The sequence below is a fragment of the Cololabis saira genome, chromosome 15 (genome assembly GCF_033807715.1).
Source record: "Cololabis saira isolate AMF1-May2022 chromosome 15, fColSai1.1, whole genome shotgun sequence".
Taxonomy (NCBI): Eukaryota; Metazoa; Chordata; class Actinopteri; order Beloniformes; family Belonidae; genus Cololabis; species Cololabis saira.
Genome location: NC_084601.1, coordinates 40,307,043 through 40,317,522, shown reverse-complemented (window position 1 = coordinate 40,317,522; position 10,480 = coordinate 40,307,043). Strand labels below are relative to the sequence as shown.

Below are 10,480 nucleotides of genomic sequence, written 5' to 3'. Positions count from 1 at the left end.
CACCTGAACAGGGACTTGAAACCTGGACCCTCAGATTAAAAGTCTGATGCTCTACCAGCTGAGATACTCAGGTTATAATCTGAATATTTTGTTTCTTCTTTTCATCATATTTTTATAAATATAAGGCATTCAAACGCCTTTACCACTCGGCCACAACAACCTGTCAGAGAACCTGGAGAACCAGAGCATCTAGAGCCTTTTTTATTGTTGGACGATAATTATTTATCACTGACACATATTTCTATCCTCATTTTTCAAATGTTTTAATATAGAGCACTTTGAATTGTACATGGAATGTCTATTACAAATAAACTTCCCCTTGCTTTATAAACGTAGTATTCCTTATATTTAAAAGTAATCTTTATTTGCTCCTTTCTTCAAGGCAGGTGATCCTTCAGACGTGAATAATTCTTGGTCCACGTAAAGACAAGAACGAAACATACGACTTTTAAAATCTGGAACTTTGTAAGATCCCCAGAGTTTAACTGGTAACCAGTTTGGCCAGTATGGGGATTGAACCCATGACCTTGGCGTTATTAGCACCACGCTCTGACCTTCTGAGCTAACAGTCCTTCATGGGATAAGGTTCTTTTTCGTATATATCCAGGTATGCGTATGCAGTAACGGCTGGGGATAAAAGATTTTGGGGGGGCGCACTGGCGAGTGGGGATTAGGGTTAGGATCAGTGTCGTGCTAGTTGCTGAAAAACTAACTTAAACTTACTGATGGGCAAATGCAGATATTACTGGGGTCCTTGACATGCCAGTTTGAGATCTAAATATGCTGTTATATCGTTATTGAAAGCACTGTTTTTTTATTTGTTGCATTGATTGACTGAATGTGCCTATATTTTCAACACTGTGTCTAGTTTTATGTTTTACACTATGCAATACGTTTTACACTGTACAAGTCTTTGACAGATCACCTGTTTTGGCGTAATTGTTACAAGGTGGTGGTGGTGTGTGAGGGGGTATATGACTTCCTTCACCCCAGCCGAGAGACATAATCTCTCCAGCGTGTCCTGGGTCTTCCCCGGGGTCTCCTGCCGGAGGGACATGCCTGGAACACCTCCCTAGGGAGGCGTCCAGGAGGCATCCGGTACAGGGAGGTACCGGATGCCATTGATAATATTGATAATACATAAATCAATAATGAAATACCCGGTAGTTATCCATGAAATGTATAGTAAATACAAGGTAACTAAATTGTCATTAAAGTCTAATTAGCCGGTAACTACCTCAAATATAGGTTATAATTTCCTGGTAGTTTGCAGAAAAATACTTAGTAATTACCTGGTACTAACTTAGAAATAATTCATGTAATTTCAGAGTAATTACATGGTAAATTGACTGGTAGTTACCAATATTAACCTAGTAAATACCTGTAATTTCCCTCATAGTTCCCATCTAATGTCTTTGTAATTACCTAGTAATGTTTAGTTTAAACAACCAGGTATTTACCATGTAATTACATAGTAAATACACATAATTACATGGTACAAGAAAATACGTAATAATTACCTAGTACTTACTGGGTAAATTATCCGGTAGTTACCATGTAATGTAAGGTTTTAAAACGTAGTACCTTGCAAATAGAAGGAACTACTAGGTAATTACAGTGTAATTACCATGGTATTACCTGGTTATTACTGTACTGTAAAAGAAAGGGTTACCGATATATCTGTAATTTTCATCACAGGTATATCTCAACCATGAGAGAAAAAAATCCATCCATCGTCCGCCGCTTTATCCGTTCCCGGGTCGCGGGGGCAGCAGTCTCAGAAGAGATGCCCAGACTTCCCTCACCCCAGACACCTCCTCCAGCTCTTCCGGGGGGAGTCCGAGGCGTTCCCAGGCCAGCCGAGAGACATAGTCTCTCCAGCGTGTCCTGGGTCTTCCCCGGGGTCTCCTCCCGGTGGGACATGCCTGGAACACCTCCCTAGGGAGGCGTCCAGGAGGATCCGGTACAGATGCCCAAGCCACCTCAGCTGACTCCTCTCAATGTGAAGGAGCAGCGGCTCGACTCCGAGCTCCTCCAAGGTGACCGAACTCCTCATCCTATCGCGGCTCATCTCGGCCGCTTGTATCCGCAATCTCGTCCTTTCGGTCACTACCCAAAGTACATGACCATAGGTGATGGTAGGTGCGTAGATTAATCGGTAAATTGAGAGCGTCGCCTTTCGACTCAGCTCTTTCTTCACCACGACGGTCCGGTACATCGACCGCATAACTGCGGACGCTGCACCGATCCGTCTGTCAATCTCCCACTCCATCGTTCCCTCACTCGTGAACAAGACCCCGAGATACTTGAACTCCTCCACCTGAGGCAGGACCTCTCCACCCACCCGGAGAAGGCACACCACCCTTTCCCGGTGGAGAACCATGGCCTCGGTTTTGGAGGTGCTGATTCTCATGCCTGCCGCGTCGCACTCGGCCTCAAACCGCCCCGGTACATGCTGAAGGTCCCAGTCCGATGAAGCCAACAGGACAACATCATCCGCAAAAAGCAGAGACGAAATCCTGTGGTAACCAGAGGATTTCGAGAGACAAAATGAAAAAAAAAATAAAAAAAATCAGAAAATCACATTGGCTGATTTTTAAAGAATGTATTTGAAAATTACATTTTAAAATAAGTATTTGATCAATAACAAAAGTTCATCTCAATACTTTTGTTACTGGTTATCAATACTGATAACAAGTTAAAGCAGGTGCCATTAATACAGGTAATTACTGGAGGACAGAGGTAATATTATGGAAATAACACACGCTTTCTTTTACAGTCCAGTTTCACTTTAATTACTGAGTAAAAGCCAGGTAAAAATTTCTGTACTTATTGGGTAAATACTTAGGAAATAGAATTAATGGGCAAGTAACTACAAGGTAATGTTGTGATCGAACCGATCACCCCGGGTTTGTTGATTGAGCTGGAAAAGTTAAAGAAAGACACAAACACTGGCATATAATTAAAGAGGGAGATCTAGCTGCAACAGGCTCCACAGCCTGTTCCTGTGACAGACTCACAAGGGGGAACCCAAGAGCGAGACAGTGGTGGAGTGAAGAATGAATTTATTGTAGGGAAGGGGAAGAAGGGGGTCCGGTTAGGGCAGAGGAGGTTGCTGGCACGGGGAATGGCTGGCGTGGGGAGGAGAGGACGATGGAGGGCTGAGTGGAAGCCAGGGGTAGCTTGGAGCTGGAGGGTGGCTGGGAGAACAGGCTGGTTGGAGCTGGCAGATGATAATGGTCCTGGGGAACAGCAGAAAAAAGCAGTCAGTAAACAAGCTCAAAGAACAGCAAGAATTTCAACTAAGGTTTTCACTGGGATTGGCCTGAAGTGCGCACCACGGAGGTTTGACAACAATCTGGCGAAGAGTGGTGGAAAAACCAGTGTAGATATACTGCAGTGGAGATGAGTTGATGGAGGGCAGGTGTGGAGACTGAGGGAGCTGATGAGCTGATGGCAGACAGGTGTGGAGGAATCCAGGAGCTGAGTGAGTGGCAGATGACCACACGAAACAAAACACAGGGAGTGACACAAGGAAACACAAGGGAGGGGAGAACACAGGGAAACACAGGGGAAGAGGGAGGTACAGCCATGGCTGTAACAGTACCCCCCCCTCAACGGGCGCCACCAGGCGACCCACCAGGCTTGTCAGGGTGCTCACGGTGGAAGTCCCGGACCAGGGACGCACCAAAAATATGCCGACGAGGAACCCAGCAGCGCTCCTCAGGCCCATAACCCTCCCAGTCCACCAGATACTGGAAGCCCCTGCCGCGGCGGCGCACGTCCAACAACCGCCGGACAGTGTAGGTCGGATGGCGCGGGGGGGGTGGGGGGGGCCGCAGCTGGAGGAGACAGTGGGCTAGTGGAGACCGGCTTCAACTGGGAGACGTGAAATGCAGGGTGAACCCTCATGTGAGGAGGAAGCTTGAGCTTGACAACGGTGGGATTTATGACAGAAAGTATCTCATAAGGACCAACATAACGGGGTGTGAGTTTCTTGGAAGAGGTTTGCAGAGGGAGATCCTTAGAAGAGAGCCATACTTTCTGACCTGGTTTGTAGTTAGGGGCCGGTGTCCGATGGCGGTCAGCAATGCGGCGATTGCGGTCAGCAGTGCGGAGCAAGGCAGCACGGGCATCCTTCCAGACCTTACGGCAACGGCGAAGATGAGCTTGGACCGAAGGGACGGAGATGTCCTCCTCCAAGGCTGGAAACAGAGGTGGTTGGAAGCCCAAGGAACATTCAAAAGGTGACATACCCGTGGCGGCACTTGACAGGGAGTTGTGTGCATATTCAATCCATGGCAGGTGGGTGCTCCAGGAGGAGGGGTTCCTAAAAGCAACACAGCGAAGCGCAGCGCCCAGGTCCTGGTTGGCCCGCTCCGTCTGACCGTTAGTCTGGGGATGATAACCGGACGACAGACTCACCGAGGCGCCGAGGGCCTGGCAGAAGGCCTTCCAGACCTGCGAGATGAACTGGGGCCCACGGTCAGACACAATGTCGGAGGGTATGCCATGGAGGCGGAAGACATGGTACACCAACTGGTCAGCGGTCTCCAAGGCTGTAGGGAGCTTGAGGAGAGGCACAAAGTGCACAGATTTAGAGAACCGGTCCACGATGGTTAGTATAGTGGTATTACCTTGTGAAGGTGGAAGTCCAGTAACAAAGTCGAGGGCTATGTGAGACCAAGGACGAGCTGGGACTGGCAAGGGACGGAGTAACCCGGCAGGTGGTTGGTGAGAGGCCTTGGCACGGGCACACACCGTACAGGCGGACACAAAGGCACGGGTGTCAGAATCCATTGAAGGCCACCAGAAATGCCGCTTAAGGAGGGACAGGGTACGGGCAGTTCCGGGGTGGCAAGCAAACCGGGAAGTGTGCCCCCACTGGAGGACTTGGGAACGGGCGGAGCTAGGCACAAAGAGACGATTGGGAGGCCCGTTACCTGGGTCCGGCTGAGCCTGTTGAGCATCCCTGACAATGGATTCGATTTCCCATGTAACTGCTGCCACCACACACGTCTCAGGAAGGATGGTGTCCGGAATAGAGGGCGTCTCCGCCGAGGAAAATTGGCGGGAGAGAGCATCTGGCTTCAGATTTCGAGAGCCTGGACGATAGGTAAGTATAAAGGAGAAACGGCCGAAGAACAAGGCCCAGCGAGCTTGACGGGAGTTGAGGCGTTTGGCTGTCTGGATGTAAGCCAAGTTCTTGTGGTCAGTCCATACGACGAACGGATGTTCGGCCCCCTCCAGCCAGTGCCTCCATTCTTCCAGAGCGAGTTTGACAGCCAGCAGTTCCCGGTTCCCAACATCATAATTCCCCTCTGCCGGTGACAGACGGCGGGAGAAGAAAGCACAAGGATGCAGCTTCTGGTCGGTGGCAGAACGCTGAGAGAGCACAGCCCCCACTCCAGAGCTGGATGCGTCGACCTCCACAATAAACTGACGAGTGGGGTCTGGGTGGATGAGCACAGGCGCAGAAGTGAAGAGCCTTCTGAGACCAGAGAAGGCTGCCTCGGCCTCAGGGGTCCAAGAAAAAGCGGTCGCAGTGGAGGTGAGTCTGGTTAGGGGTGCGGCCACCCGACTGTAGTCTCTGATGAAGCGGCGGTAGAAATTAGCAAAGCCAAGGAACTGCTGGAGCTGCTTAACAGATGTGGGTTTGGGCCAGTTAGTCACTGCCTGGATCTTAGCAGGGTCTGTTCTCATTTGTCCACCCTCAAGGATGTACCCCAGGAAAGAAACTGAACTGGCATGAAAATCGCATTTCTCTGCCTTCACAAAGAGTTTATTCTCTAGGAGCCTCTGGAGTACTTGTCGGACATGTTGGATGTGTTCTTCTGGGTCTTGGGAGAAAATCAGAATGTCGTCAAGATAAACAAACACGGTTCTGTTGAGGAAGTCACGGAGTACATCGTTCACTAGGGCTTGGAACACAGCGGGGGCATTAGTCAGACCAAAAGGCATCACAAGGTACTCGAAGTGTCCAAGAGGGGTGTTGAAGGCCGTTTTCCACTCGTCCCCTTCCTTGATCCTAACAAGGTGGTAGGCGTTTCTCAAATCCAGTTTTGAAAAGACAGTGGCTTTCTGGATGGGTTCGAAAGCTGAGTCGATGAGGGGTAAAGGATACTTATTTTTGATGGTGATGGCGTTGAGGCCTCTGTAGTCAATGCAGGGGCGGAGAGTGCGATCCTTCTTGGAAACAAAGAAGAAACCTGCTCCAACTGGGGAAGAGGATGGACGGATGATGCCAGCAGCCAGCGATTCATGAATGTATTGCTCCATTGTCTCTCTCTCTGGACGGGAAAGTTTAAACAGTCGACTAGAAGGCAGGGGAGCCCCAGGGAGGAGGTCAACGGAGCAGTCATATGGGCGATGAGGGGGAAGGGAGAGAGCACGCTGTTTGCTGAAGACCTCACCCAAATCGTGATAAACAGCTGGGACTGTTGACAGATCTGGGGGTTCTGAGGGGGGAGGGGAAACAATGGCCTCTACTGGGGCAAGAGCAGACTGCAAGCAGGTTGAATGACAAAAGGGACTCCAGCTAACCAATTTGCCAACAGACCAGTCGAGATGGGGATTGTGTTTCTGGAGCCAGGGGTGACCTAAGACAATGGGGGCACTGGGAGAGGAAATTAGATGGAACTGGATGTACTCATGATGATTACCAGACAGGATGAGATGTACAGGTCTTGTACGGTGTGTCACAAGGGCAAGGAGATGGCCATTGAGGGCATTAGCCTTCAGGGGAACGTCCAGGGGCTCGCTGGTGATGCCTGTTTGAGCAGCTAGAGTGGCATCCATGAAGCTCTCGTCCGCACCGGAGTCCACCAAGGCGGGTAGAGGCAGGGACAATTGGTTCCAACATAATGTGGCATTGAACTGCATTCTGGGTCGGGGTTTAGGAGAGGAAGGAGTTTGGCTCGACAGAACCCCCACTGCTACTGACGAACCTGTTCCTTTTGGCCGATGGGGACAAGAGGCAAGGAAATGACCCTTTTCGCTGCAATAAATGCACTCTCCAGCTTGCATTCTCCTCTGACGCTCTGTTGGGGAGAGACGAGCCCGACCCAACTGCATGGGTTCTTCAGGGGGTAGAGAAGAGGAGGAGCTGGAGGAATCACTGGAGCGGGACCTGGCACAGGGGATGGCTCGGGGAGCTAAGCTGGGTTGAGGCACAGGCAGAGGGCATGACATGGGAATTTGTGGACGGCTTGCTTTCTCCCTGCGGCGCTGCCGCAGACGGTTGTCAAGACGAGTAGCCAGGGAAATAAGGGAGTCCAAATCCTCCGTTTCATCCCTCGCCGCAAGCTCATCCTTGATGTAATCCGCCAAACCATTCATATATGCTCCCTGCAAACTTAGCTCTCCCCACCCACTTTCTGCTGCCAATATCCGGAACTCAATGGAATAGTCCGCAACAGACCTGGAGCCTTGACAGAAAGAGAATAGCTTGCTAGAAGCTTCTTTGCCTTGGATGGGGCAGTCAAAAACTTTCTCTAACTCCGCCACAAACTGAGGGTAGGAAGAGAGCACGGGGGAGGCTCTATCCCACAGCGCTTTAACCCACTGAGCTGCTCTCCCGGAAAGCAAACCCATAATAAAGGCAATGCGTGACTGACCTGAGCTATATGTTGCTGACTGCTGCTGAAACACTAGAGCACACTGGAACAAAAACTGTCCACAAGCTCCCGGCTCGCCAGAGTATCGCTCCGGGGTCGGGATGTGAGGTTCCCGGGAAGGCGGAGCTGGAGCGGCCTGAGCTGGGGGTGAATCAGGGTGAGCAGCGACTGGAGGAGCAGCGGGTGACGAAGCAGGGAGTTGGGAAATACTGGTGGTTAATGCCTGTAATGACTCCCCTACTTCGCGAAGAAGCTTGTCATGTTGTCCAAGCAGGGTCCCCTGGGAAGCCAGAGCACGACGGAGTGAATCCACGTCCGCTGGGTCCATACTGGCCAGATTGTTCTGTGACAGACTCACAAGGGGGAACCCAAGAGCGAGACAGTGGTGGAGTGAAGAATGAATTTATTGTAGGGAAGGGGAAGAAGGGGGTCCGGTTAGGGCAGAGGAGGTTGCTGGCACGGGGAATGGCTGGCGTGGGGAGGAGAGGACGATGGAGGGCTGAGTGGAAGCCAGGGGTAGCTTGGAGCTGGAGGGTGGCTGGGAGAACAGGCTGGTTGGAGCTGGCAGATGATAATGGTCCTGGGGAACAGCAGAAAAAAGCAGTCAGTAAACAAGCTCAAAGAACAGCAAGAATTTCAACTAAGGTTTTCACTGGGATTGGCCTGAAGTGCGCACCACGGAGGTTTGACAACAATCTGGCGAAGAGTGGTGGAAAAACCAGTGTAGATATACTGCAGTGGAGATGAGTTGATGGATGGCAGGTGTGGAGACTGAGGGAGCTGATGAGCTGATGGCAGACAGGTGTGGAGGAATCCAGGAGCTGAGTGTGAGTGGCAGATGACCACACAAAACAAAACACAGGGAGTGACACAAGGAAACACAAGGGAGGGGAGAACACAGGGAAACACAGGGGAAGAGGGAGGTACAGCCATGGCTGTAACAGTTCCTGTCAACCGTCCTGCTAGATCTGCCGCTCTGTGTGTGTGGCTGGTTTACTACTTTAAGAGAAAGGGGGGGATGGCCCAAAGTTTATTGCTGGGGGCCCCCCTTATCTCGTGCCTGGTACAGAAAATGGTTCTTTCAGTGAAACGTCAGAAGAATGCACCTTAGTTTCAACACAGACACATTTAGTTAATCAGCACATGCAGTTTACATATTCAGTTTGGTTTTGAATTATTTTATCTAACAGTCCCCATTTTGATCTCTCCTCAGAGATCACTCTGTGTATCTTCTTTCTTCTTTCTTCAGGTGTCAGGGGTAGACTACCCTGACACCCGGTGGACCCGCACCAGGGGATTATTCTGCCCGTATGTTGAGGGCTCAGGTTCTGATCTTTGTGGGGGTCCGGTGGGCCCACTGCAACCAGTGGCACCACGTGTCACCTTTCCTGTGGAGTCGGATGATGTGGGAGGTCCGTTCTGGGTCTTGTCCACCACGGCTCGAACACTGTCTCTTGATGACTCTCAAGAGAACCCACTCTGTCTGTGGGGTCGGTGTCCGTCCGTCCGCGACCTGTTTGGAGTTAGCAGAGACCAAACTTCGCAGTTCGGACAAGTAAGCTTTTTGACCAAGTTGGTATTTGTCAGTCTCCTTCAAATAGAGTGCGTTCTGCGGCCCTGGAAACAGTCGTACAGTCTGTAGTTCGTACGGCGTCAGTCCCATGTCATTTTGGTCTGTTCACAGATTTTTGCCAATTTAGTCTTCATATTCGCATGTCCCATCCAGCGTTTCCCAAACGCCTTCCTGATGTCACCCACTACACAATACTCAACTCCAGATGATTCAATACATTATTTTATAATTTTATACAGATAGGTGTGGAGTAAAAATTGTTTCTTTACGAACATTACTGATTTCTTTCCCTTTGGGAACTGTATGTACACCCACTTCAACAATCCAGACCTGCAGATTACTCTTTTAATTCCTTTAAGGGTTCAGGGGGTACTTAGGATTGTCCACTCGATTAACATTTCCTTTGTGGAAAAAATAGCGTTTCTAGGCAAAAAAAGTTATAATCATTAGCTCACACGAAACTACGGCATATTTGCCCCAAAATACTGGTTGATGATCAAATTAATTATTACAATAAATGAAAAACATATTCCTTCTTGCTAAGCTCCTTCGTAGTTCACTGTTAAATGTTAAATAAAGACATCTTCGCACAGAATAAAGTTGAAAATGATCTGCCCCAGGGGGCTAAACACTGGCATGCCCTCCAATGCCCAGCGAAACAACCCTTCTTGTATCACATAACAACATTCATGAAATTTAAAATCTCCTTAACAATGAGCTCTCTAAGGTGGATATTTGGATCAAGATGAACAAAATCTCTCTTAATATTAAGAAAACAAATTATATATCATTTAGTTTCAATAAAGAATGAATATGGAAAATCTGGCCTTTCAGATCAAAATAAAAGATGAAAAAAAATAAAGAAAGTAAACTCTACCAAGTTTCTTAAGGGTCCTCATTGATGACTGTCTAAACTCTAATTGTCATATAGATCACTTGTGCAAAACGAAATATCTAAAAATCTAAACATGTCGGTCTGCTTTTCAAACCGAGACACCTCCTTCCACGTTCTTCTCTTCTCATTCTTTATAAACCTTGAACCATATTTAAATTACTGTAATATTATTTAGTGTAATACTTATCCCAGTTACCTAAAAAATTTGACCTTTTACAAAAAAGAACAAGATTACTCGTGCCATCTCCTGGACTGAATTTAATTCTTATATAAAGCCATACATTTATTTCTAATATCATTGATGTTGTGCCACAGGGGAGGTGCTGGTTCAGTTATCAAAGAGTCATTAATGATTGTCGAAGGACAATCATTAATAATTATAAAGTAGATTATCAA

At 48.7% G+C, this 10,480-nt stretch overlaps 2 non-coding genes across 2 annotated transcripts; both read right to left on the bottom strand.

The window, feature by feature from the left end:
* On the bottom strand, positions 1–73 carry trnak-uuu (transfer RNA lysine (anticodon UUU)). The gene has a single exon. It is a non-coding gene; the product is annotated as a tRNA-Lys (tRNA).
* Positions 74–498: 425 nt separating this feature from the next.
* Positions 499–572, bottom strand: trnai-aau (transfer RNA isoleucine (anticodon AAU)). Its single transcript has one exon. It is a non-coding gene; the product is annotated as a tRNA-Ile (tRNA).
* Positions 573–10,480: the final 9,908 nt, after the last annotated feature.